The 27,488-nt window shown below is 48.8% G+C and overlaps 1 protein-coding gene across 5 annotated transcripts in view; it reads right to left on the reverse strand.

Annotated features, from left to right (window-relative positions):
- DIS3L (DIS3 like exosome 3'-5' exoribonuclease) overlaps window positions 1-27,488 on the reverse strand; it is a 1,101,103-nt gene that overhangs the window by 524,151 nt on the left and 549,464 nt on the right. The gene's annotated exons all lie outside the window — the stretch shown is intronic.

Consider the following 27,488-nt stretch of genomic DNA (forward strand, 5'->3'; position numbering starts at 1 on the left):
TTTTGAGTAAACGGACAAAAAAGCTCTCCAAATAAATTGCAAATAGGTGTTCACTCTGCTGGGGATTGTGGATCAAGAACTTAGGCAACCCAAAGTTTCAGTCCTTGCAAATTCTTAGAAGTCCCACTAGGCGTACAGCGTGCGTTATGTGACAAACCACTTAAGAGTTAGTCCCTTCTCCCCAAAGGGAGCCACCCCTTTGGGACTAAGCATGTGAGCCAGCTGTGCAAAATACTTCCCAGGGTAAGAGGGGTCCCATTGGGGGTGACATCCCCCAAACACCCCAGGAACGTGCGCCCCCGCCCCCCGGCTTAGGGGACAAGGAATCTCCAGTTGACAATTCTGTAAAATTCACCTTAACATCAAAGTTACAAGAAGCCTTTATTGGCTATATGAGGGATAGTCACAATATCAATGTACAGTGCCCTTTTAAAATGTGCCTTATTTGGTTGCTGACCCTTCCATGATTACCAAAACTCAGACCCAATGGTGTTGGGTCTCTCCTTACAGAGATGGATGTAAAATGGCAGAGACCCTTACCTGGAAGGGAGGAGTAGCTGCAGAACAAACCAGTCACAGGGAAGGAACTAGCCCAAGCAACACTGTGCTCCGTCGCAGACTGCACTACAGTGCAGAGCCAGGACATCCTTGAAGCAGGACCACATCGAATAGGAGGAGGGCGGAGAGCCTTTGGAACACCACTGAACCCAGGTGGGCCAAGTGTCCCAGATGCCAAGGTCTTCAATGCTGTAAGACCGGACTGGTACCAAAGCAGAATATGGATGAGCCTTAACTGCAGAGTTTAGACAAAGGAGCACAACCAGGGAACCGATGACCCGGACCCGAGAAGCCGGGTGACTGCCACCCCTGTAAAAGAGCACAGCAAACAAGCTGGCAAAAGTCACAGTGAGGAGAGGAAGGAGGCCAGTAGAACTCTGGAAAGGAGCGAGATTAATGAGAAACCAGATAGAGTATCAGAGTACCCTATGTGAGGGTCCGGGGTCAGAGGGCTATAAGAAAGCACAAGAAACGCCCAAGGGGTGAACCCGAACCCAATAACCAATGAGGGGTAACCAAAGTCAAAGCAGGAGAAACACTGTACCTGATCACAATAAACACCAAGGGCTCTGCAGAGTCAAATTGTATACTTAAGGAACAGACTTCTCATCTTGAATAACGCTTTGTGTGAAGGGGTCAGGAGTCCCCTTCGATGTAGAAAATCAAGGAACTTTTTGGGAATTGTACAACTAGACATAGGCATGGAAATCAGAAGAGAAACCAAGAGACATTTGAACTTGGATTTTGAACTGTGCAAGCAGGCTAAGAGCCTGGAAAAACCCAAAAGAACATGATGATTTGAGAGACACATTTTGGGGGGCCGGGGGGACTGGGGGTAGGGTCATGCTCCAACCAGCACAGGCCAAGAAATGGGTTTAAAAACACTTCTCTAAGCTAAATCTTTCTGTTTCCTTTGTTAGTCGTATGAACAGCCAGCAGGGTAGCACAGATTTGGATGGAGGACTAAATGGATTAATGTGAGACGTCCCAGTGAGCACCCTTTTGATATGCCGCAGATTAGTGAGCCTCCACCTTAGAAGTAGAGCTAGGTGAGGCATTTTCTTTTCCTTTAATACATGTGGGAGTCTTTAAAAATGTCCAGTTGTCCACCTCCTGTGTCTGAGCTACCACAGTTTCTTATGTTAACATACTCTTAGAGAAATGCACTCACCCCCTGATGATGGGAGACAACCTATTTAACAGTGCTTTCTGGGGGGGGGGGCATGGCTTACCAGCCATGGATTAGAACATGCGGGCGAGAGCTGCTCCTATGATCCGACACTGATCCTTAAGGAAATGCACTTAATACCTGCCAAATTGCTACCAAAAGAGAAACGCGTGCGTGGGAACGTATGTGCTACCAGATCTAAGAAGATTGAAGCCCGCTGTGCAAACATCAGCGAGATAGAGGACTCCGAGGTGCCTAGCTGCAATGATAAAATTGTATCTAAAATGGCAGCGAACAAAGGATAAACGGCCGTAGCTGCAGAGCGGCCAAGCGGATACAAGCGTACCGCGTACATCGAAGCCCTGCCACTAAGAAGACGTGCTGATCCCCTGCTCCTCTAACGACCTGTGGGGAAGAAATTACAGAGGCGGATCGAGGGAGGCAAAACACGTGAAGCGGATAACAACCGTGAGCGGAGCCGGTTGACGAAGCGCGGAGACGAAGTAGCCCCCCTCGGCCACACCAAATGACTTGATGCGCGGCTCCCGCTGCCTGCGGGTAATGAAATAAAAGCATTGAGGGGCCTCGGATGGGAAATCGAATGAAATGACTGGCGAGGCGGAACAAAGATACAATATAGCAGTAGGAGACGCGAGGAGACCCGAAGAGTGGATAAGCAGAATCCAGGCAATTATCAAGCGTGTTATGTTGTGATTACACAAAGCCGAATTTACAGTGAGGCTCCGCTGCTCGGCTGAACAAATAGAACAGCTGGTGTGATACGGAGCAAGCAGTAAATGTGATGGGCTCGGTGGGGGACTGAAGGCTCTGCAACCAGCACGAGAAAGTTTTAGAGTGGAAGCCGGCACAACAAGGGGAGACCAGCGAGCGGCAGTTCACATAGGTGGCCCGTGAAGGACTGGCACACAGCGGGACGGGAAACATTTCCCTTTGTTATTGAAGCGAGGGGCTCCGCCGCAGGCCATAACCGGAACTCGGTTATAGTATAGACACGATTTAGCTGCACAGAACGAATGTGCGCCGTACTACAGCATGTGGGACTCATTGACCTGGAGCATTTGGCCCCCAACTGAGCGCTAAACTGGCCATAATTAACAGGCCCGCATGGAAGTGTGAAGGTGCAGTTATATGTCAAATGGATTTTGGGATAGTGGCTCACTGTGTGTCGGTTACGATGAACTCAGCCATAACACAACTGGGAAGGTGAGCCAGCGAGTATACATATGAGGCGCCATGGGGGCATGGTGCATGGAACTGTTGTGCTGGTAGGCACTGCCCAATGGTACACTAAAGTGTGATGAGACAGAGCCTAAGAGCAACCGGCATCACAGAGAAGCACGGCATATGGTAGTATGCGAGGAAGATTGCTGAAGACATACCCAACGGTGCACATTATGCAGAGAGCCCAAAAGTCAGGTGCCTACGGCAAAAGGAAAACTTATCCCTGCGATCAATAAAATGAACCAATACGTGGAAGAGCACAACCCACTCCAGGAATAGCCCGGCGAAGGCAAGCCTATACAGAAGCTCTCCTGGTCAACTTTCTTGGACCTGGGTTTGCATCAAAACAGAAGTGCGGAGCCGACACGTCAGAGACCAAGCAACCTCAGACATCTATCTGTGGCTACAAGATGGCGGGAAGAGGGACCACAACCAAGAGTAAGAGTAAACAGTCCACTATGGAAGCATTTGCCAAGACGCAGTTGTTTCCTGCGACCACAGCACTCAAGGGCGCGTCAGCACCGATGGAGAGCACCACAACCATCGAAAACCACCAGATTCTGGCAGCTATCACGGAACTAAAAGATTCATGGGGGTTAGCGATGGCAGACTTGCGCACTTCCCTGGAGGCTAAGATAGATGCAGTGGGCATCGATGTCGCCTTGCTGAGACAGGATGTTAGGGCGTTGGCAGAGAGAACGAGTAGCTTGGAAAGTGCAGTGAACATCAACACGGACACTAGTAGCAGCAATGCAAAGGACGTTCACGTGCTGGAGCAACAGGTAGCTAACCTGGAGAATCGGGCAGAGGAGGTGGAAGGGAGAGCATAGAGGAACAACATCCACGTGGTCGGACTGCCGGAGGGTGAGGAAGGCCAAGACCCTACAGACTATGTTGAGAACCTACTGCTGCAAGAAATAGGGGCTGAAAAACTTTCACAAGATTTTGCAGTGGAGCGCACGCGCACAGAGCCCTTATGAGGAGACCGAAGCCTGGGGCACCCCCCCGGCCGATAATTACGAAAATATTGAATTATAAAGATTGCGAGAAGATACTCAACTACTTCCGCAAAGGATGAACGATTGAAAGGGCTTCATGCGCTATCACAACGTACCCTGACTATACAATGCTAGTCCAGAGGCAGCGGTACAGCTACGTTGCAGTCAAGAGGAGACTGCGCATAGCGGGAATAAAATACATGCTTCTGTACCCTGCAAAATTGAAAGTGCAGCACAAGGGCAAGATGCACTTTTTTTGACACCCCGGAAGTAGTAACGACATGGCTGGACCTTCAAGGCTGCCCGGAACAAGATGCGGAACCAGCGCGAGGGGAACACGATAAGTGATGGGGCATTGCAATATATTGAGGGGATGCAGAGCGAGTATCCCAGCGGAGACACTGATAGTGTTTCAGAGTAAGGGAGGTGACTGAGTAAGCTCATACTCTGCTGGGATACCCTTGACATTGTTCATTTAAGAGATTGGAATATAGTAATGCACACACATGCGCAGATTGGGTAGTAATGTGTAATTAAACTGTTGCATATAGGAGCGGCAAGACACAATCACCCTAGTCCCCCCGAGTAATAATTGTAGTTGTAGAAGGTTGGTCACTAGGACGACCTCACCCTGCAGGGCTTCGAGTATAGGCGCGAGCCAGAAAGAGCTAGATGCGGGGGAGCCTGAGATCCAGGGATGGAGCTGGGCAACAGTTGAGTGGGGTGTTGTTGGGGGTGGGAGGGGTTGTGAGAAGGGAGTATGGGAAGTTGGGGGGAGGGTAAGGTGGAGGGTGGGAGGGTTGTGTGGGGTGGTTGTAGTTATGGGTAGTTGGTTTTGGGGAGCAAGCCTATATAGTCAGAAATGGAAAAAGGATCTGGCCTGCATTGGCGGAGGGGGAACAGGACTACTAACATGCCATGGGGGACCTTAAAATAATTACATGGAACGTCAGAGGCCTCAATAGTTATTTAAAAAGGAACAAAGTGATGTTATACTTGCGTAGACAAAAGATAGACATTGCACTGCTACAGGAGACTCACTTGACGCGGGAAAAGCTGGAAACAGTTGTGAAGAAATGGAAAGGGGTCGTAGTAGGCTCGACATACTCTGCATATGCCAGAGGCGTGCTTATCTGGGTGGCACCGCATGTCCCATTTTACAAGTTGCAAGAAACTGCGGAAGTAGACGGGAGGATGGTTATGTTGAGGGGACTGGTGGAGAATAAGGATGTATGCATTGTTAACACTTATGCCCCCAATCAGAACACGGCGACATATTTCAGAGCCCTGAGTACTAATCTTAGTATGTGCATGGGATTCGCGGTGATTTGGGGAGGTGATTTCAACTGTATATTAAGCCCTATGATAGACAGATCAGACCAGAGGTTTGTTAGACCTGTTCCAGCAGCAAAAGCGTTACAGACACTGCTAGACGACTTTGGCCTTGTGGGCATATGGAGAGTGAAACATCCCCATGAAAGGCAGTACTCGCATTACTCTGCCCCACATCAGCTGCATACAAGGCTGGACTACGTCTTTGTCACGTCTGAAACTGTGGCAGCGGTAGTGCAAGTAGAATATAAGGCATGCGTACTGTCGGACCACTCGCCCCTGGTAGTTAGCTGGCAATACCTCCCCCCAAGAGCAAGGATACCGACGTGGTGCCTCTGGGCAGAGGCACTCAAAGACCCCTTTTTTAGAGAAGATATAAGGGAGGAGATTATAAATTACTTTGAGATGAATACGGGCAGTGTGGACTCAGCGAGCACGCTATGGGAAGCTTTTAAGGTGGTGCTGCGGGGCATAGCCATAGCAAAATCTAAAGGCCTGCAAGGGGGAATTCTGGCTGATCTAAATAATGCAGAAAGGGAATTGGAAGAGGCGCTGAAGGGAAAAGATGATACGGGGATAGACATGGAGTTGATACTCAAATGGCAACAGACATGTGCGGAGCTGTGGGATAGACTGTCAAACCTTAATTATAAGAAATATGTTGAAAGACAGCATGCGGGAGGTGATAAAACGGGAAGGCTCTTGGCATGGTTATACAAAAGCGAGGTCCCCAGGCCCACCATCAGGACAATTGCAAGAGAAGATGGCAGTGTAGCTGATACTCAGGAGGAAGTTAATTTGGAGTTTGCTAATTATTACAGGGACCTATACGGGGATGTGGAGGGAAGCAGTTGTGGAGAGATAAGAGACACTAAATGATATAGGTCTACCAACAATAAGCATTGAAGAAAGAGGAACTAGATGCACCGATTACCATGGAGGAGCTGGAAGAAGTAGTGAGGCAGCTACCTATTAGCAAGACCCCGGGGGCAGATGGCTTTCCAAGCGAGTTTTATAAAGTTTATAAGGCAGAAGTGCTCCCCCCGATGCTGGATATGCTAAATGAAGCATTTGAGATAGGGCGGCTGCCAGAGTCACTTAGAGAAGCGCTAATAATACCGCTTCCCAAGCCTAATAAGCCTGGACACAGCTGTGGATGATATAGGCCGCTCTCAATGCTGAACTAAGACAGCAAGATATTGACAGCTGTCCTGGCAAGCAGACTGCGTAGGGTCATTGGCAAGCTGATACACCCAGACCAGACAGGGTATGTCCCGAACAGGAACATAACTCATAACCATAGGCGACTCCATCGGGTTGTTGAATGGGGGTGTAAGAATGATGGCGAAATGGCGATAGTGTCCTTAGACGCTGTGAAGGCTTTTGATTCTGTCAAGTGGCCATGGTTACTGGCAGCCTTGGCGGGTTATGGTATGGGGCCTGGATACATAAGGTGGGCAAAGATGTTATATAGCGAGCCGTTGGCCAGGGTCAAAACAGGAGCGGTGATTTCTGAAAGATAGCAACTAGGCAGGGGCACCAGACAGGGGTGCCCATGGACCCCTATGCTGTATATATTAGCTTTTGTAACGCTCACCTGGTTCCCACGGAGGCGCGGCGTCGAAGGCGCAGAACTCTGAAGATGGACAGGAAGGGCCCCTCTATTCTGGCTTCCCTGGCTCGTTGGATACCCTCCTGTGCGTGAAAAGGGAGTATTACCAACTGTGGAACAATGCTCAAGCCTCCCACTCCCTTCCAACCCTCCACGATACCTCCTCCACGATTTCCCGTGAAGCCTCACCTTAGGGTTTGGAAGGATGAGCTCTACATCCTGCTTCTGATGCAGGGGCGCGTTGAAACCCAGTTACTTCACTGGATTGAGGATTGATGGGAGTTCAGGTAAGCTTGACTGTTCAGGTAAGGCACTGTAAAAGTTCTGTTCAAAAGTTCAAGCTTAATAATAATGTTTGTTGTCTAATTGCAGCAAGCGCTAATGCTTATGTCTTTTTCCCCATAGGGGCCGGGGTCCGGAGATGCCAGGAAGCGGCAGGACCCGAAATGCAGTGGGAATAATCCAACAGGTAAGACTTAAAAGGAAACTGAGCTTTCCTTATTCCTTTTCTCCCTCTGACCTTTGTTCTTGTTTTTTATCCTCTAGGCGCCGGGGCGTAGCTGAATCCGGAAGATTGCTGCTGAAGATGGAAGCGCCTTGCCAAGGTGAGTAAAATGCAGCGCTGCAGCGATCGAAACGAAATGCCTTTAAAATGATGTCTTCCTTTTCAGGGCCGTTGGAGAAATGACTCCGGGATGCAGATTTAGCAGGTAAGGGCTTTTCTTCTCCTATTCTCTTCCTTTCTCCCCTTGCAGGTGTCCCAGGGTGCTGGCAGGCGTGGCTGAAGTCAGGATGCAGGAGCTGACACGGTGAGCGTCCAGCTGCTAGGTGCAGAACAACGCGAAGCACGTGTGGCTGTTCGGGTGGGGTTTAAATAGCCTTGGAAGAAGTTCCTGGTATGTATCCTTCCACCATTCAGGTATGTATCCTTCCCCGACCACACCCGGGTGGTGAAGTAGTCCTACAGGTAAAGTAGTCCCATTCAGGCCTCAAGAGGGCCTGGATGAAGCAGCAAGGTCTGCATCAGGTAAGTGTGCACCCAAGCACTTAAACACATATCCTCTTCTATGTGACTGGCGCCTAAGGCGCCAGGACTGGGGTCCGCTATGAGCCTGGCGCCTAAGGCGCCAGGACTGAGTCCAAAGGGCCCCGACTTGGGCCCGCTGAGACTTCCCTGGGGAAAATGATGTCTGCCTCTGGGGTTGCTGGGCCCGGCCTGGCTCCTTAGAGGTAGGCATCATGACAGCTTTAGAGCCGTTGGCGATATACTTTAGACAACAGTACGATATGATAGGTATTGAAGTGGGTGGGGAGCGACATTTGATCTCCTTATATGCGGATGACCTGCTGCTGTACCTGAGATACCCAGAAGAGAATCTCCAGTATGTCTTGGAGGTCATGCATAGGTACGCGAGGCTGTCTGGCATAGCGGTGAACCCACAGAAATCTATTATTTTCCCATTGGGTAACTACAAAGGGCTCACTACTGAGCGATTGCCGGTGCTGCAGGCTCCTTGGGTTGTTGATACTTTACGGTACCTTGGGATTGATGTGCATCATACACTAGAAGAAGAGCATAGACATAATACCGAGATAGCCATAAGAAAAATTGAAAAAAAACATGACATTTTGGGCAAAGCTCCCTCTAGCAATGATGGGGCGAAGTGCAATGCTCAAAATGGTAGTTTTGCCCAGGCTCCTACATCATTTCGGAAATATCCCGTATCTAATACTCAAGAAGTTTTTTATTAGATTGAATGGCCTATGCAGAGACTTCCTGTTGCAGGGTACCAGGAACAGGGTGGCGCTATGGAAGTTGCAGAACTTCTATGAAAAAGGGGGAATAAAATTACCCAACTATGAGGTTTATTATGTAGCTAGTCAGCTGCAATACGTTGCCAAATGGCTCTCGGACGAAGTGACACCTGAGGCTAGGTTGTTTAAAACAGATTGTGCCCCATACTATTTAAAAGAAATGATCTGGCTGCCCAAAATAGAAATGAAAGCGTGCCCTATGTTGATGATGCAAGGGTGGAAGATCTGGCGCAGAGCGTGCCAGATGATGGAAAACTCAGCCCCATGCTCCCCACAGATACCGCTAGTGGCGTTGACCAAGGGAGACGAGCAGCTACGAAGGACAATTAGGGGCCAATGGGAGTCGGTGGGGTTGGTGACTGTGGGAGATGTCTGGCGGGAAGGGGCTATCATATATTTTGAAGAGTTAGTGGAGGAAGTGGGGCTACATGTGGGTCAATATATTACATATTACAAAATGGTTCAGGAATTTAAAAAATCTTGGCCTGAGACAATACTGGTAGGAGAGCCTGATGCAACCATAGATACGATATATGATATTACAGAAGGAGGGCATGAGATTTCCAGATTGTATGAAATGCTGATGACCAGGGTTGGAAAGGAACCAACGCAATTAAGATTAGACTGGGAAGCGGAGGTGGGAGCCCCGATGGAGGATGGGATGTAGGAGCGTGCCCTGGGATACCACAAAAGGTGTCGAGGAACGCTAGATTAAAACAGATACAACTATATATCACGCATAGGGCATACATGACACCCCTGAGAATATCGAGGTTCGAGAACGCTAGCAGACAGGCATGCCCCAAATGTGATGAGGAAAAGGCCAATATGGTACATATGTTCTGGTCCTGCCCGGTGATTGAGCGCTTCTGGAGGGAGGTAGCGGGGAAAATGGCGGCAAAGGGGGTTATTATTGTCTTAGACTCAGCCTGGGCTTGTTTACTAGGAGTGTTCCCCAGATCGCAGAAACTTAAGCATGTTATGCTAAATCTTTCAATTTGTTATGTGCTCGCAAAAAGGAGAATTGCCATGGGATGGAAGGCTCGTCACAGGCCACGGGTGGAGATGTGGTGGAAAGAATTGCAGAAATGGGCGGAGGCAGAGACCATGGTATGGCAGGATGAAAGTAATATAGGGGGATAGGAAGAAGTGGGAACCCTGATGGCATGGAAACTGATGGTAGCGGAATTGTTTTGAACACCACAAGAGTTGACAGAATCCACAGGAAAGGTGACCCCTCTAAGTGGTGCGGACGCAGAGCGAGAAGAATAGGCTCGTTGGGGGGGGTGGGATGAGGGGAGTAGTGGTTAATATTGAGTGCTTTTGTATTGTGTGTTTGGTTGGTGTTTTTGTTTATTTTGAAATAATAAAAAATGTTCTAAAAAAAATAAACAAAATAAAAGAATAGGAAGAAGGACTGATTACATGGACATGCATGACCTGGGGCTGATGGCAATGGGTCAGCCTTGGATGCTTGACTCGAGTTCATTGGGAGAATCTATTTTGGTTTGCTCCTTCAAAAAAGTAATTGCACACAACTTTAAATAAAAAATTAATTTGCTGCTGGCAAAGATACAGGAAAAAAAACTTTGCTTTCTGTAAAATGGTGCATGTCACACCTCATATTTGGTGCAATACTGCCACCCAAAGGCCAGCCATGCACAGTGAAACATTTACTTGGCATTTACTGCAAACATCCACATACTCGCCAGCAAGGTTGAGTACCATAAAAATGGTACTCGCCCTTCATAATATCTCATCACCAATGTGAGTGAGCTAGTAGATTTTGCAAGCCCCTTGTTTGATTCACTGCAATTTTGTTAATTAACTGGAGAAAACCTTAGTTGAGCTCTAACCATCATCTGATCTCTACAGGTGAATACAAATGGTGTGTGCACTGTTCAGGAGATTCTTCCACAACCCTCCGATGAGGGATTTAAAACAATTAACTTAATGTCAAGACCTGATTTCCAACTATAAATTGGACTAAACTCTCTAGATGGGAGCAACGACAGAGGGGTCAACCTTCACTCAGAGAGGAGGTAGGCTGACAATTCGTTATAGTCACAATGGATAAACCCATATAATACACCACATTGCATTGGTATACTGAAATGTATAGATACATACACACAACTAGACGTTCAGAAAGGTACTTTGATTAAACTTAACAGCAAGCAAACACACAGGGTATGTATAAAACAGTAAAGGGCTATAGGGAGAGCCTCCCCACTTTTAAGCTAAATGTATGCCCAATGGCTGGTAGTAAGCACAGTACATATAAGGGCTAAGGGGTGGGCAAAAACCGGGACCATAGACAGTGATAAAGTACATTTATACAGTCATGATAAGGACCCAAAATGTGAACACATTAACAGTTCCCATATCCCACACAACCTCTAAAATAAGGCCTAGAGCCTACACATTGGCAGCCCATATCCTATATGACAAACATTACATCCCTTTAATCGTCTTTCTGATGCTTGTATCTGCTTAGATTCACATGTGCCCACCCTTCCTCCCCTCCTTGGGAGTCAAGGACACAGACAACAAACACCTCTTCACACCTTTTACAACACTTGATGCAGCCTCAGGTCATAAATAAAACAATCTGAGCACCTCGATGCGTGAAAGATCATGGACACATCACATGTCACAGTAGGGCTAGTATAATGAACACGCCCCACCAACATATCTTTTTGATTTTGAATAGCAGTCATGTAATATTCTGCACCAACCACGAGATGTCGCCCTATGCAAAGCATGTGAATCTAGGCCGACACATGCATCAGAAAGATGATTACAAGGATGTAATCATCGTCTTTTGAAGCTTGTGGATCTGCCTAGAATCACATGCTTTGCATAGTCTAGCAAGCAGTAACACGGGAAGGAGTGGAGTTCCTAAAAGAAACAGAGGCAAACAGTTGTTTTAACACTGCCTTTCCCACCTGCAAATCAGTCCTTGCTTGCATATACATACAGTAATGTTGCGTGAACTTATGAACTGAAGTGATATGATATATTTTATTTGTATCGCTCTCGTACACAAGTGTTTCAGAGCGCAACAAGGCAAGGGAGAGGAAGGGAACCAGGGAGAACAAAACAGCGATCTTACTAGGCCCAGTGACAATGAGAACGCACAAGTGCATGGGAAAGAGAAAGGAGAAAAGTGTGTGGAAGGGGGAGAGTGGAAAGCGCGGTGCCGAGGAGAACAGATAAATAATAAATACAAATAGATAGATAATGGAGGCAATAAACAGTTTTAACAATTTTAACAAACTCCGTAGTTGCTCTACAGATTGCCCCCAAAGGACCATTTGCAAAGAAGGCTAATATGGCACCTGTACAACATGTAGTGTGCTTTAGGTGTAAATAGTAGTTCCTTGTTGGATAACCCTAACATTGCAATATGTATTTTACTATCCATTTATAAATGGCTGCCTTTGAGACAGGGTCCCCTTCTCTTCTAGGAGCTATGGAAACAAACAACTTGTCAGTTTTTCCGAATGACTGATTTATTGAGGTAGTACATGACAGCTCTCCTAACATATGGAGATCTATCTCTCTAGAGTTCTGCATGTCCTGAAAGAACGCTGGCAGTTCAATAGATTAGTCATCATGGAATTTGGAAATTAACTTTGCTGCTTTCTAAGGACCACCTTGTTTTAAAGTATTGTGACAAAAGGTTCTATAATGGCCTTGAGCTCACTTTTCTTATGGAAGTGATAAGAATTGCGGCCTTGCAGGTAAAATAAGGGAGGCTTGCCTTATGCATAGGCTCAAAAGTGGGACCAATGATTTTACTTAGAACAATGTTTAAATCCCATCCTAGGGGTGTGTTTGCAATAGGGGGATGTAGTCTTGTCAACCCTTCCATGAAAGCACTCCAGTCCAGTATATGCAGACTTTTGCGCAGTCCCACGGCATGTGCCAATAGTTGTCGTCCATTCCGCATTGTCTCCAGCAGTTCGGGCTGTTGGTCTGGTACATTTTCGATAATCTGTGGGGGTCATATTGCCATCTGTAAAGTAGTTTTATTGCGTGTAGTTTGTATTGTGCGGCAATTGATATCCGGGATGGTGTTTTTCAAATTGTGTCCCATGCCTGTTGGTCGAATTGTCTGTTGAAGTCCTTCTCCCATTTCTCTTTGAGACGGGGGTTCGGGTTCAGGTCTTTACCGATCAGGGCGCTATACATGCGTGCTATGAGGCCTTTGTTCGTGGAGGTTGTGTCAAGAATTTTCTCGAAGGCAGTGAGTTCTCTACGCATCTTGGTTTTCCATTCACGTTTGGATAGGACACCCTTCAAGCGTAGGTATAGGAAGATCGGTATTGGGTGCAGTTGGAGGGCTTCCTCCAGTTCAGTGATTGCTATAAATATGTCGTCTCGCCAGAGTTGTCTGATCTTTGAGTCCCGCGTCGAACCAGGTTTGATATCTGGGGTGTTCTGGGATTTCTTCTCTGACTCCTGCGGCCCATAGGTGGCTTAAGGGGGATGGCCATGTGGTTACTCCCGTCATTCCTTTACCCTCCTTCCATATGTTCCATATCGTTCCCAGTATTGGATGGTCGCAAAGTTTTCGTGTGAGTTTCGGTCTGGGGACCCATAGCCATTCCGAGAGCGTAGCGGGGTTAAGTTGTCGTTGTCCAGCTGTACCCATTGCAAGTCTTTTCTGTCTCTTAGGTGAGGCATGAGGGCTCTTTGCTGCCATGCGGTCCAGCTTCGCTGGATATCGGGGAGGCCGATCCCCCTCCTTGGTCTTTGGGTAATATGAGGGTTTCGTAGGGTATTCTGGGTTTCTTCCCTTCCCACAGGAATCCGGTTATTGCCTGTTTTACTAGTTTAAAGAAGTCTACTGGGATCGTCACCGGATGGACTTGGAAAGGATAGAAGAATCGTGGGAGACTGACCATCTTGATGGCGTTCAAGCGTCCCATCCAGGAGATCATGAGGGGTCGCCATTTTGCGACGTCCGCATTAAATGCAGTGAGAAGTTGGGGGAAGTTGGCCTCGTATATATCGGCAATGTCTCTCCTTAGATTGATGCCGAGATATCGGAGTGTGGGGCCTCCGATGGTGAGGCCCAATTGGTCGAATTCCGCTTTCTGGCTTGTAGTGGGTTCATGTAGTGGGAAGAGGATGGATTTGATTCTGTTAACTTTGAAGCCTGATAGTGAGCCATATTCTTCAATAAGTTGCATCGCTCGGGGGATTGACGTCATCAGATTTTGTACATGTAGTAGAATATCATCTGCGTAGAGGGCCAATTTATATTCCCTTCCTTGCACACGCAGGCCTTCAACTCGTTGATCTGCTCTGATAATTTGAGCCAGTGGTTCTAGTGAATGCACAAACAATTTTGCAGAGAGGGGGCATCCTTGCCTCGTGCCTCTGCTCAGTAGGAACCAGCGGGAGTACTGAGAGTTCACGGTTACGGATGCCCGAGGCGATGTGTATACTGCTTTGATTCCTTGTTGGAGAACAGGGCCAGGGCCCATTTTCTTTAGTGTTGCTTCCAGGAAATGCCATTCGACCCCATCAAATGTTTTCTCCGCGTCGATGGAAAATAGTGCAGGTGTATTCGGCATTTTCCTAGCCTCGTGTATGAGGTGGAGAGTCTTGCGGGTGGAGTCTGCTCCCTGTTTACCAAGGATAAATCTGACCTGGTTGTTGTGAATGATGGCAGACATGTGTGTTTTCAACCGTGCAGTGAGGACATGCGTGTACATTTTGACGTCTCTATTTATGAGGGAGATAGGCACCGGTTGGGGTCTTTGCCCTATTTAGGGATAACCGTGATTAGGGCCTCGGAGAAGGATTCGGGAGCGGAACCGGCTTGGAGGATATGGTTAAAGAGTTCAACCATAAACAGAAGGACGGTATCAATGAAGGTTTTGTAGAACACTGTCGTGTAGCCATTGTTTCCGGGGACTTTCCCTGTTGGGAGCCTTTTGATTGCATCTTCTATTTCTTTGTCTGTGATGGGGGCGTCAAGGGCTTGTGCTATTTCTTGGGATAGTCATCTTATCCATATATTCTGTGATTACCCTCTCATCTTGTATGGTCTCAGAGGCGTACAGTTTTTCATAGAAGTCGGCGAAAGCTTCGGGGATGTTGGTGGGGAGACCCCCGTGGGGATCATTCTCATTTTCTATGGCCGATTGCCATCTTTCTTTGCGTTGTCCACGGAGCCTGGCTGCGAGTAATGCGTCCGCTTTGTCCCCTTTTTCGTAGTGTTTCTGTTTCAGATATTTAAGTTTGCGCATGGTTTGGTCCGTTTCTAATTGTCGCAGTTCCTCTCTTTCTGGTTGCCTCTATTTTTTCTTCCCTCTCAGCGTCTGTAGATTGGGCGCTAAGGTCTAATTGCGCTATTTCGTTTCTGAGCTTATTTTCTATCAGATAGCGCTCCCTTTTCTTTGCCGCTTCCTCTTTGATTAGTGTACCTCTCCACATGACTTTCCCTGCTTCCCATACCATGTTTTTTGAAACTTCACCGGTGTTGTGTCGTGTCGTTCGAAATATTCGCAAATGTCCTTTGCAAATTGTTCTTGGAATATTGGGTCCTTCCAGAGTGTCTCGTTGCAACGCCATTTTGAGTTTCTGCGGGGGAGCATCATCTGGCTGAGGGTGATCGTGACCATGTCGTGATCCACATTAATGGGGAAATGTTTGATGTGGACAGCGACTCGGTTAACTCTGGTGTGAGGTATATATATATAGTCGATTCTGGTATATGTGGCATGAGGCGCAGAGTAGAATGTAAACCATGTTTGGTGGGGGTTCATATAGCGGCATGCGTCTGAGTTTGTAGGAGTCCATCATGTCTATTACATCTGAGCGGCCTGCCTCAGGCGGGTTATTCGCCTGTGGGTTGCCGGCTTGTCTGTCCAGTGTCGAATCTGCCCACATATTAAAGTCGCCTCTTAGGATCACTCCGATCATGACTTTTGGGACTATATGTCGGAGGAACCTGGATTGTCCAGAATTGGGGGGCGTACATGGAGGCAAGTGTGATGGTAGTGCCCTGTATATTACCGACCAGCACGATCGCTCTGCCGCTTACATCTGCCCAAGTTTTCCGGACTTCAAATTGGAGTTGTTTGCTGATTAGGATGCAGACGCCAGCTTTCCGGAGTGGGCTTGAGCTCCAGTGTTCGGTTTCGGACCTGGCGTACAGAACTCTTCTTTCTTCCCCTTTGATGTATCTAGTTTCCTGTAGGAAGAGTATGTCGAGGTCCGCCCTTTTGAATTCCCTGGTCACTAGTGACCTCTTGGTGGGGGAATTGAGTCCCTTGACATCCAGCGTCCCAATTTTAATTGTGCCGAGCCCGTCGCTTGCAGTGTTGTGGTCAATGGCCATTGATGTGTTTCCTTTGTTTGTTTACTGGGTCCCATTTTTTATCGCTGGATGCCAACGAGGTTAAAGTGTTTTGTTGAATGTGCTTGATCGTCTTTAGTGTCAATGTTTTTATCTCCCCTACCCCCTCCCTCCCCTCAGTGTTCTGCAAACTAACATTCCCTTCCCTCCTCCCTCGTTCACCTTCATTCCCCCTCCTGTTGAGGGCTTCCATCCTTTATTGGTGGCGTCCGATTCAGACTGGGTCGAAACAGTGAGTCCAACGTCGGACCACCATTGGGAACCATTACCGCACAGTCCTTATTGCTATTACAATCACTAACATTTTGAGCCCCCTTCCCGCTCCCCCTCGCCCCCCAACGCTTAAAACCCAACAGTAACTTTCATAAAAGGATATACAGTGAAACAATGCAGTTTCATGGTGCATCTTCATCTGATTGTTCCGCCTCTCCCCTTAAGGGGGGACTCTTCCACGAGTCAGGCCCCATGTCGAAGAAGTGTGGGTCGCTTGTTCTTGATGGTCGCTTTTGATTCCAGACTCTTGAGTACAGACCACTGAGATGCTGTTTTCATTTGTCGTTGTCCGTCATGTTGTTGCCCCGCCTGTACTTTCTTGATCCCTTCACTCTTTCTCCTTGGTCCCTCGAGTTCCCATCGAGATCCATTTTGCTCAGGTTCTCCTCGGTCTCCTTCTCTTGGACCTTTTCCAAGGAATTACGCCATGCAATCTCGGATCTCCTCTTCCGATCGTAGTTGTATTCTCTTGCTTCCGTGCTCGAATGTGAGGGAGGAGGGGTATCCCTATCTGTATTGAGTGCCTTGTTCTTTGAGCCATTTCGTAAGTGGATTACAGAGGCATCTCAGGGCTAGGGTAGCGAGGATAAGTCCTGGAGGATGGTTCTTTGGGCTCCTCCGAGGGTGAGGGGACCTCCGGATCTGGCTTTTTCTAGAATTCTGGCTCTATCCTGTTATCGATGGAATCTGGCAAGGACTGATCTTGGGCTGTTAGGGAGAATTCTCTGTTAAGGCTAATTTCCCAAACCTAGTGAGTCCCCCAGCGGCTTTGCTGGATTTTTGGGGTTTATTTTGTTCTCCTGCTAAGAGTGAGACTCTGTTTCTCCCACTCTTAGACATGATTTGAGATATCCTTTGACTTTGTAATGTGTTTAATGGGCTATGGGGTCTTTTACTCCATAGGGTTTCATGTATTTTTGGTAAGTGTGTTACACAGCACCCTCAGTGCAGTAACACAGGGGTGTCATAATGACCCCCAAACATAGACTCCATACCCTGGGACTGACTACTGTCTCCATTGACTTTACTAGTCTTAAATTGGGAACAGAACCAGTACCAACCATCATATTGTGGAAGTACTGGTAGGGGTAATTAGATTGCCCCTGGGTCTGTTTTTCGAGGGGGCACTATGCAGTCCCCCCTTGTCGAGTTTCTGGCTGGTGGCAGTGGTTACCACGCGAAATATTCCACCGGAATATTTCCTATGGGATTTTCCCATTCATTTTAAACGCACCACTTTTTGGTGCAATGTTAAAGATACCGCCGGGTTATTTATTTAATATTTATTCCCCGGTTGGGTCTTTTTGCCATGGCTCGGTTTTAAAATGGCGTTTGTGTTCGCCTCTAACTCCAACCCAAGTCGAGCCCTTTGTTCCACTTTTTGGCAGGCTTCTCCACAGAAGCCTCCAAAAGTGGTGCCACTCTGTCTGGGTCTACAGGATGTGTGGGAGGGGGGTTTAGGCACCCTGGACTGAGCAGCCTCGACAACTCAAGTCGCACTCTTGTGTGATTGGCCCAGTGGTGAGCCGCCCGGCTACCCATTTAGCATGATTGAGTGACAGCTAGGACTGATGAATGGCGGTTTTCTTCATAAAAGCAGGGCTTTGGGGACTGGAACTTCAGAAGTCGCCACAGGACCAAAGAATCCGAAGAGGGAGAAGCTGAGCCGACCTGCACGACGACACTACCGGTGGAGCCCTGCTGAACCATCTCACCACTTCCCAACGACAGAGAAGATCTTCATCCCGGAGAGTCTTCTTCCTATGAGCTGGTGGGGATAACCAGTTCGCCCCTCTTTTTCGCCTTCCAGGATCGTCTCGTGGTCGAATCGCCCGTGCCAAGCACCCCAGCGGCCGGATAGCCACGCTTCACCACTACCGCGAATAAAAGGGTAGTACCTTTTTACCGGGAAAATCCGCGGCTGGTTTATTCCCTGGCAGTGCAACGACCTCCAGCTTTCCTCCACGTCGAGATCTCCTCTTCCCCTGGACGAAGCACCGACTTGCACCCGCTGCCAGGAACAACTGCCCCCGCTGGAGCTTTCTCACCATTTTGGGTACCGAGTCCCGCCTGGTCTCCCTTGCAACAGACTGTTCAAGGTGTCCCGTAAATCCTTGACTTTCTATCCTGGGGTGACTTGGGACCTACTAACTTTTCCTGACTTGAGCTTTTTTGAACTATTTGCAACGACTCTTTAAAAGTACTATTCAACTGTGTGATCTTGGACACATTCCGCCTTGCTCTCTTCAAGAGTGGGCCTGGCCTATGACTTTCTTGCTCCTCAGTAGATTCTGCCTTTTCTGACTTGCTCTGGTTCTCCTAAAGTGTTGGTATTGTGTATGTTCCTAATTCTGCCTTTTTCCCTCCCATTTTAATTAACTTATTGGAGTGCCATCTTAGGTTAAGCGCTAACCTCTTTTTGAAAATAAGTGGTGTTCTAACTAAGACTTGTTCAATAAGTAATCAGGGATGTATATATATTAATAGTGACTGTGTTTGAACTTGCTTGCCATATTAGTGTTAGTGTATTTTATAAAGTGTGTTTTTAAATAATGATATACTTTTATACCCAAGCTCTGGTCAGTGTTTGCTTGTGCTACTGTATTTTGGTTCCTATCTTGTATACTCTATATACTGTCCAACTCTTCTTGAGAGAAGTCTGGCTGCTAAACCACAGCTACCAGGTAAATCTGGGTGGTACAGACTGCTACCAATTGGGTTTACTGCCAACACCTGTAGTCCTAAGCCTTTTGCAGTGGTCCCTAAGGGAACTGCACAGGTTTCTGCCTAACATGGGCTCATCGATTTCTTCGTCCGCCGTCAGAATTTTGATAATGTCGTGAATTGTTTTGAGTTCTTCTTCCTCTGTTTCACCTTTGAGTTCCAGAATGCCGAAAAAACGTAGGTTATTTCTTCTCTTGCGGTTTTCTAAATCGTCCATTTTTAGTAGGAATTCCTCTTCTCTTTTATCGATTTCCCGTATTCTGAGGTCCATTGGAGTGTCGAGGGTATCTATGGACGCCTGGTTGTTTTCAACCTCTTCTAGTCTTTCCTCAATGTTGCCGATTCTCTGTTATTTTGCCTATTTTATCGCCTAGAATGGCTGTGGTCTAGGTTCGGTGTTTCTCTTCACTCTGCTGTGGGGTACTCTGCAGATCTACTGTACTCTGGCGTTGTCATGTGTTCCTTAGTGGAGTCCCGTGTGGGTGAGCTTGGATAGCAGTATGGGTGGCTTTTCCCCTCTTTTGCCAATTCTTTGCACTGGCCGTGCGGTGGGATAAGTTCCTTGGATGGTGAAGGGGTGATCTGTTGGTTCTGGCGATCCCGCTCTGTACGCGTGCGGTTCGTCTGGGGCAGCTTTATTGAGGAGCAGGCTTGTCTTTTATTGCGTCTCCTTCGCTTCCTATGAAAGAGGTGCACATGAATTAAAACGTGGAGGCGCTCAGGGTTCGTTTTGCGTGGCTGTGTTGGCAGGGTTATGTGCGTGGGGCTCAAGCCAATTGAAGGAGGCTCCGGCTTCTCTCCTCCCCAACTGTCACCACTGGGCGCCGATTAAGGCCGACCTGTTGATGGCGCACCGGGTGCTGGAGACAGGGATCCTTGAGCGGGGGATATTGTGGCAAGACCCCCCCTCTGGGCTTTCGGCGGGGTCGGGGCGTCTGCTCGCGGGGTGCTGCACTTCCGGGTGGGGTGGCCTTGCAGCTCTCTAGGTGTTGGGGAGCGTCTGCTTAACGTGGACCGACAGAACTCCTTCTCCGAACCTCGGGGACACATCGGCTGGGATCCGCAGCAGGGAGGTCCTTCTAAGGGTGCCAGGCTTTTACACTGCGCACTTCTTCACTCCCCGCTTGGATGGGGAGTGCAGGGGAGACGGAGGAAGGTGTTCAGCAGGCCATTCATCCAGGCGACCACTATCCCTGGGAAACCATTTCCCGGCTGGCGCGTTGGTTTCAGCGGGTTTTACTTTCGCTTTTAAGGCGTCCTGTGGCATGCAACTTTGAGCTATGGTTTCTCCCCCTTCCTGGCTCCGGTTTTCTTCACGTTTTCTCCTGTGGGGGGGTTCAGTCAACCTTTCCTCTGATTTTCGGGGGGGAGGGGGTCGTGTGATGGGGGCTCTAATCACGTCACGGACCTGTGGTAGAGGAGCTCACACGGAGTGGAGACTCATCCATGCGCCCCCTGGTGGCCAACCAAGGGTTTTCCTTTTAACTAGTTATTCACCAATGAAGCACTGACACTACATTCTGCAAAAGCGCCCCCCACTAGATGATCCCCCAATTTCCATGATGGAGAACCCTAGCTGATGCAGAAGGCCTATTGCCTGCTGTCTATGCTGTGGACATATATGTGGTGTGTCTCCTGTTATGAGCCACTCGTCCAGATAAGGTTACTCTGGGATTGATTGGCTGCATAGGTGTGGCGCTATTGCTGCCAGTACCTTTGTAAAGACGCAATCTCGAAGGGGAGTACTTTGAATTGGTAGTGTGTGTACCCCACTTTGAATCTTTCGTACTTGTGAGCTGGAAACATTGAAATATGAAAGAATGCATCTTTCATATCCCGTGTTGCCATGTAGTCTTCGCCTCTTGAATAAAGAAGTGACTTCTTGCAATGTTGTCATTCTGAACTTCTGAGGTTTGATTTGTGTTTGCCGGTCTTAGATCGAGTACTGGGTGCTTAGGTTTGACATGTGTTTGCCGGTCTTAGATCGAGTACTTGGTGCTTTGTCTGGTCTTTCTTTGGAGCAAGGAAGTACACAGAATAAATACCCTAGTTTACCTCTGACAGAGGGGCGAGCTCTATGGCTCCTTTTTCCAGCAGAGCTATCTCTGCTTGTAGAATCTGATTGTTTTCTATGGACATCTTCCTGTATCTTGGTGGATGTCACAGGGCAGTTGTATGAATTCCATGCAGTATACGGCTTTCACAGTTGATAATACCCACTTGTCTGATGTGATTCACCTTCCATGCGTGTGCATGGTTTAAGTTATTTACCTGTAATTATTGTTCTCCAGCATGGGTCTGGCATGGATTCAAATGCTCATGAATATAACCTGTCAGGCTGGAAATCCTCAGTAAAAGAAAAAACAGTTTCCCTGCTCCACCCCTGGTGGCCATCCTCAGATTTGGAAAGTATGTAAAGTGCAGTATGAACCAAGACGAGCCGCAGAGAAGGAGGGAGGGTTCACATGTGAATCCATGCCAGACCCATGCTAGAGAACAATAGTTACATGTAAGTAACGTAAACCTTCTCCAGCATGGGGCCTGGCATGGATTAACATGCTCATGCATGAATAACGATTGCACAGCAGTACATATACTCAAACATGGGAGGTGGCAAAGATCAACAGAAGCAATAAACACGGACCTCTGGAAGAGGCTCACCTCAACAAACAGGCTGTGCAGCACTGCTTGGCCGACTCGGGACTCCTCCCTGGAATACCCGTCGACGCAGTAGAACCTTGTGAAGGTGTGCGTGGGCCTCCACGTACCAGCCCTGCAAATGTCGAGCAGGGGCACACCATAGAGAAATGCTGTCATAGCTGCGATGGCTCTGGTGGAGTGGGCTCTTGGACGGTCAGCTAGCCAGACGATGACAGTGCATGATGCAGCCGGAAAGCCACCTGGAGATGGAAGCATTCAAAAAGGCTTTCCCTGATTTACAGGTCCAAATTTGGCAAACAACTGAGAAGTCTTCCGAAAATCCTTTGTGCGTGCCATGTACAATTTCAAGGCATGACAAACATCCAGCGAATGCAAGGCCCTCTCCGCCGGTGACGACGGATTTGAAAAGAAGACAGATGACACCAAAGGTACGTTGAGGTGGAATTCCAACGGTACCTTTGGCATAAAGGTGGGGTGTGTACGCAGTGCCAACCTTGAAGCGTGGAAAGACAAATAAGGCTGCTTGCAAGACAGGGCCGGAAATAAGGCTACAGGCGCCATGCGTCCTACTTACAACATCAGATGATGTCACCCTCGACGGAGGCCTTCGAGGGACATCGACCCAACAGCATTGACGCAGGATGACCTCTGCCAAAGCAGCACAGCTGTGGACATTACATGTCAAAGATGTGGAATAAGTTGGAGGACACAATCCATTCGAAGTGGCCATATGCCCCACCAGTGTATTGCCCGCCGGAACTCCTCGTTGAGCGAAATCTTGTCCGCAAAGTTCCCAGATGCCTGCATCCACCTTGCATCCAGGAAGTCCTGGAGAGGTCTCATGTGAAGTCTGCACAGGCGAAAGAGGCTGATGCCGGAGGACATCGTGCCCAGCAGCGAATTGATGGACCGAACTGTCACCGTCTGCATCGACAAGCATTGTACCTTGCCCTGTATGGCTCTGACCCTGTCCTACGAGGGCGATGCCAAACTCATCACTGTGCTGAGCTGGGCACTTAGAAACAGCACGTCCTGAGATGGCGTCAAGCAATATTTTGGATAGTTTATGAAGAACCCCAACTCCGTCAGCAGATGTACAGTCTTCGATGCGTGCTCTCCCGCCAGGTGGTCTGAGTGGGAACACACCAGCCAGTCGGCCAGGTCGGGGTATACGTGGATGCCCTGTAGACGCAGATGTGCCGCCACCGGAGTCAGGCACTTCTTAAACACCAATGGGGCCGATTTCTGGCAGAAAGGCAGAGCCCTGAACTGGTAATGCAGACCTTGAACTACGAACCGTAGGAACTTGCAGTGTTTCTTGTGAATGCGAATGTGGAAGTCGGCATTCTACAGATCCAACATCGTCAGAAAATCCCCCTGCTCCAGCTGGCCAATCACGTGCTGCATGGTGACCATCTGGAACTTTTGGGACTTCAAGTACTTGAGATGATGAAAATCTAGGATCAGCCTTTTCTTTCGAACAAGAAAGTATCTGGAGTACACTCCGGAGCCCCGGCGACGCTGGGGGGACGGGTTCGATTGTCCCTTTCTGTAACATGGTCCGCACCTCCTGCAGACACTGTGGTCCGTGTTGTTCTCGTCGCTGAATAAGAGGGATATGAGGACACCTGCATTGGAACTCCAAGGTGTGCCCCAGTCTGAGAGCAACCAGCAGCCATCCGTTTGTGATTATCTTTTCCCACGTGCTGATGAACTTTTTCCGCCGGCCTCCCACTGGGGCGCCTAGATGAGGGCCCGAAGCCACTGTCGGGTTGAAGCCTGATTGGGGGGGGGGGGGGGGCTAAGCCCTGCGGGCAGCGCCGCCATTTCCCTCTGCTGCCTTGAGAGCAATGCCTTTACGCTTCCTGAGAGGAGCATGGATGCTGTCGGTACGGCGTACTATATCCCTTGGAGGATCTTCCTGGTTTACTCGAAGAGCGAAAGGACAACAGCCGACCCTGCTGCAATGTTCCCAAGGAGCGGCTGTCTGTCAGTATTTTTCGCTTGCAAAAACTCGTCAACCGCCTTTCCGAAGACATTCAGATGGGAGGTACAGAAGATAAGTAACATACGGCTGGGTCATCCTTAATGTTTTGACGCAGGACACTGGGACTAGAATATAGTATTGAACAAAGCTTGCGGGGAGTGTGTTGCAGCAATATACGCTGGTAAGATTTCTGAATATAGGGTTGAATAAAGCTTGTGGGGAAAATGCTCAGACAGGATCCGTTGGATGCAACTATCCCATTCAGACAAGTGAGAGCTCCTGGGAGGCAATCCTTGAACCCCTGAGTAGTACATTTAGTTGGGTCACTGTTAGATCGGTGACGCCCCGCGGGGTCCTTGTCCTCGGCTTCGAGGCAGGACCAGACGCGGGTGGGCCTGAGATCCAGGGCTGGGCATTTGTTGGGGCAGGGAAGGTTGTGTGCATTGGGGGGGGGGGGTTGTTGAGGGTGGGAGGGCTAAGTCGGACAACGGGTCATCAGGGGAGACACAGGAGGGGAGTGTGTGGGGGGGAACACATTGATTAGATGGCGTCGGGTAACCTCATAGTGGTGACCTGGAACGTGCAGGGCCTCAACAGTTACTTAAAACGCAACAAAGTGATGATGTACTTAAAGAGGATGCGCATGGACATAGCCTTGTTACAGGAGACCCACCTCACCAAAGAGGCTGGAGGTTGTCAGAAGGAAATGGAAAGGTAATGTCATAGGTGCCACATATTTGGCATACGCAAGGGGGGTGATCACCTGGGTGGCACCGCATGTGCCATTCCAGTTGCTCAGCTCGACAATAGACCCCGAGGGCAGACTGGTGGTGGTGGCAGGGATCCTGGAAAATAGGGAGGTGAACATTATAAATCTGTACGCTCCTAACCATGATACTGCGGCATATTTCAGGTCCCTATATAGCAAAATTAGCCCCTGATGGGTGGCGCAATGGTGTGGGGAGGAGATTTCAACTGTACCCTGAACCCCAGGATAGATAGGTCTGATGACAAATCGGAAAAGCTGGCGCCTGCAGCCAAAGCACTGAGGACACTATTGACAGACCTTGGTCTGGAGGATGTGTGGAGAAGGCTACACCCAACGGACAGACAGTATTCGCACTATGTGGCGCCACATGACCTGCACACAAGGCTGGATTGTGATGTTTGCTGCGGCAGAACTAGCGGGAGAAATGGTGCGAGCATTATCCGACCATTCGCCTTTGGTCGTAGGGTGGCAACATCAACCCGCCAGAGTGCGTATCCCTACATGGAGGCTCAGAACTGAGGCTCTACAGGATGCGGAATTTTGGGAGGATCTGAGGGAGGCTATCGAGGAATACTTTTAAATCAATACGGGCAGTGTAGGCTCGGTGGGAACAGTTTGGGAGGCATTCAAGGTGGTGGTGCGTGGGGTAGCCATATCAAGATCTAAGGGTCTCCAAGGAGGTATTGAACGGGAACTGCTAAAAACAGAAAGAGTTGAAGGGCCTTACTCGAATGAAGGGACCGCCCGAGAGAACAATGTTAAGATAAAAGACTTACAATTGGCTTGCAGTGAACTCTGGGATAGATTATGCAAATTAAATTATAAGAAATATACGGAAAGGTTACATGCAGGGGGGGGATAAGCCAGGTTGATTGCTGGCCTGGCTATACAAAAATGAGACCCCCCCCGCTCGGTGATCAGAGAGATCAGGGATGCGGAAGGTCGAATTTATAGCACCCAAGAGGGGGTAAACGGGGAGTTTTTCAAGTACTACAGACGATTATACGAGGATACGGGAGAGGATATGAGCCAGGAAATACTGGAAACAATAGAGGATGTTGGGCTGCCCACCTTGGATACAGACTTAGATGCCCCCATCACAGTAGACAAACTAGAGGCGGTGATCCAACACCTCCCCACATGCAAAGCGCCTGGGTCGGATGGGTTACCCAGCGAATTTTACAAAACATACAAGCAGGAGTTAGTCCAGCCGCTGCTGTCCATGTTTAATGAAGCCTATGAACGGGGGGGGGGGGGGGGGGGGGGGGGAACAGCCGGCGTCCCTCCGCGAGGCAGTGATTGTTCCGCTACTGAAACCAGGCAAGCGACACATGGAATGCGGGTCCTATAGGCCCTTGTCCATGCTTAATCAAGATGGCAAGATACTCACGGCAGTGCTAGCCAATAGGTTAAAGAGTAATTGGCAAGCTGATACACCCAGATCAAACGGGTTATGTCCCTGGCAGAAATATTACAGATAACCACAGGAGGCTGCACCATATCATTGATCAAACCAAGGAAGACTCGGGCGAGATGGCTATCGTGTCGATGGACGCGGTGAAAGCCTTTGATTCAGTGTGGTGGCCGTGGTTGAAAACGACCCTGAAGGGATACGGAATGGGACCAGGATATACCAGATGGGTCCAGTTGCTATACAGCTCCCCGATAGCGAGAGTTAAAACTGGACCCACAATTTCAGACAAATGGCAACTCAGCAGGGGGACCAGACAGGGTTGCCCCTGGTCAACCATGTTATACATCCTGGCTTTAGAGCCGCTAGCAATATACCTGCGGCAGCAATATGGGGAAGTGGGGATTCACACGACTGGGGGCACACACCTGATATCACTGTATGCAGATGATATGCTTCTCTACCTGCGCTACCCGGAACAAAATCTGCAATATGTGCTGGAGGTGATGGATCGTTATGCCACCCTCTCAGGCAGATCGGTGAACCCCGGTAAGTCTTACTTGTTCCCCTTGGGGAGGTATAAGAGCACCCCATTGGTGAGGCTACCAGTCCTGCAGATACTCTGGCACACCGTGACATTCAAGTATCTGGGGGTTAATATTTACCATGAAATAGAGATGGAGCACACAAATAATACAGAGAAAGCGATTGAGAGTATTAGGAAAAGCATGGCGTTCTGGACTAGGTTGCCCCTGGCCATGATGGGAAGAGCAGCTCTGCTCAAAATGGTTGTCCTGCCCAGACTCTTGCACTTTTTTGTGAATGTCCCTTACCTGATCCCCAGACACTTCTTTGTGAAACTCCATAGCCTGTGCAGGGGCTTAATATGGGGCAACACCAGGACGGCTCTGTGGAAGCTACAGAACACTTGTGATAAGGGGGGCATAAACCTGCCAAACTTTGAACTGTATTACTTGGCGGGACAGCTGTTGTACGTTGCCAGGTGGTTGTCTGTGGAGGATTCTGCGGAAGCTATGCTTTTGCAAGGTGACCCAGCCCCATACTTCCTACGAGAGACAGTGTGGATACATAAGACCAAGATGGCGGGAAGGGGGAGACTATTGGAGTTGGGCTGGGAAGTTTGGGGCAGAGCATGGAAAATGGTGGGCGACCCAGACCCGCTCTCTCAGCAGGTCCCGCTGGTGGCTCTATGTGGAGATGACCCCCAATTGTTCGAAGCGGTCCGCAGATACTGGGAACCGGTGGGTTTAGCCACCCTCAGTGATATATGGCAGGAAAGAGAGGTACTGGAATTTCAGAGGTTGCATGAGGAGACAGGGGTGCATAGTGGCCAAAACATTACATACATCAGGCTCTTGAAACGGGTAAGGGGGAGGTGGCCTGAGACGGCGCTGGCGGAAGAACCTGATGCCACCCTGGAAACGATGTATGATGTCTCTGAGGGTGGACATGAAATATCTAGGATATATGAGCTTTTAAGAGCGAAGGCACAGAGGGAGCTACTCCATCTGAGGCATGACTGGGAGGAGGATATAGGAG

This window comes from Ambystoma mexicanum, chromosome 11 (assembly GCF_040938575.1).
Source record: "Ambystoma mexicanum isolate Mex_15411 chromosome 11, UKY_AmexF1_1, whole genome shotgun sequence".
NCBI classification, from domain to species: domain Eukaryota; kingdom Metazoa; phylum Chordata; class Amphibia; order Caudata; family Ambystomatidae; genus Ambystoma; species Ambystoma mexicanum.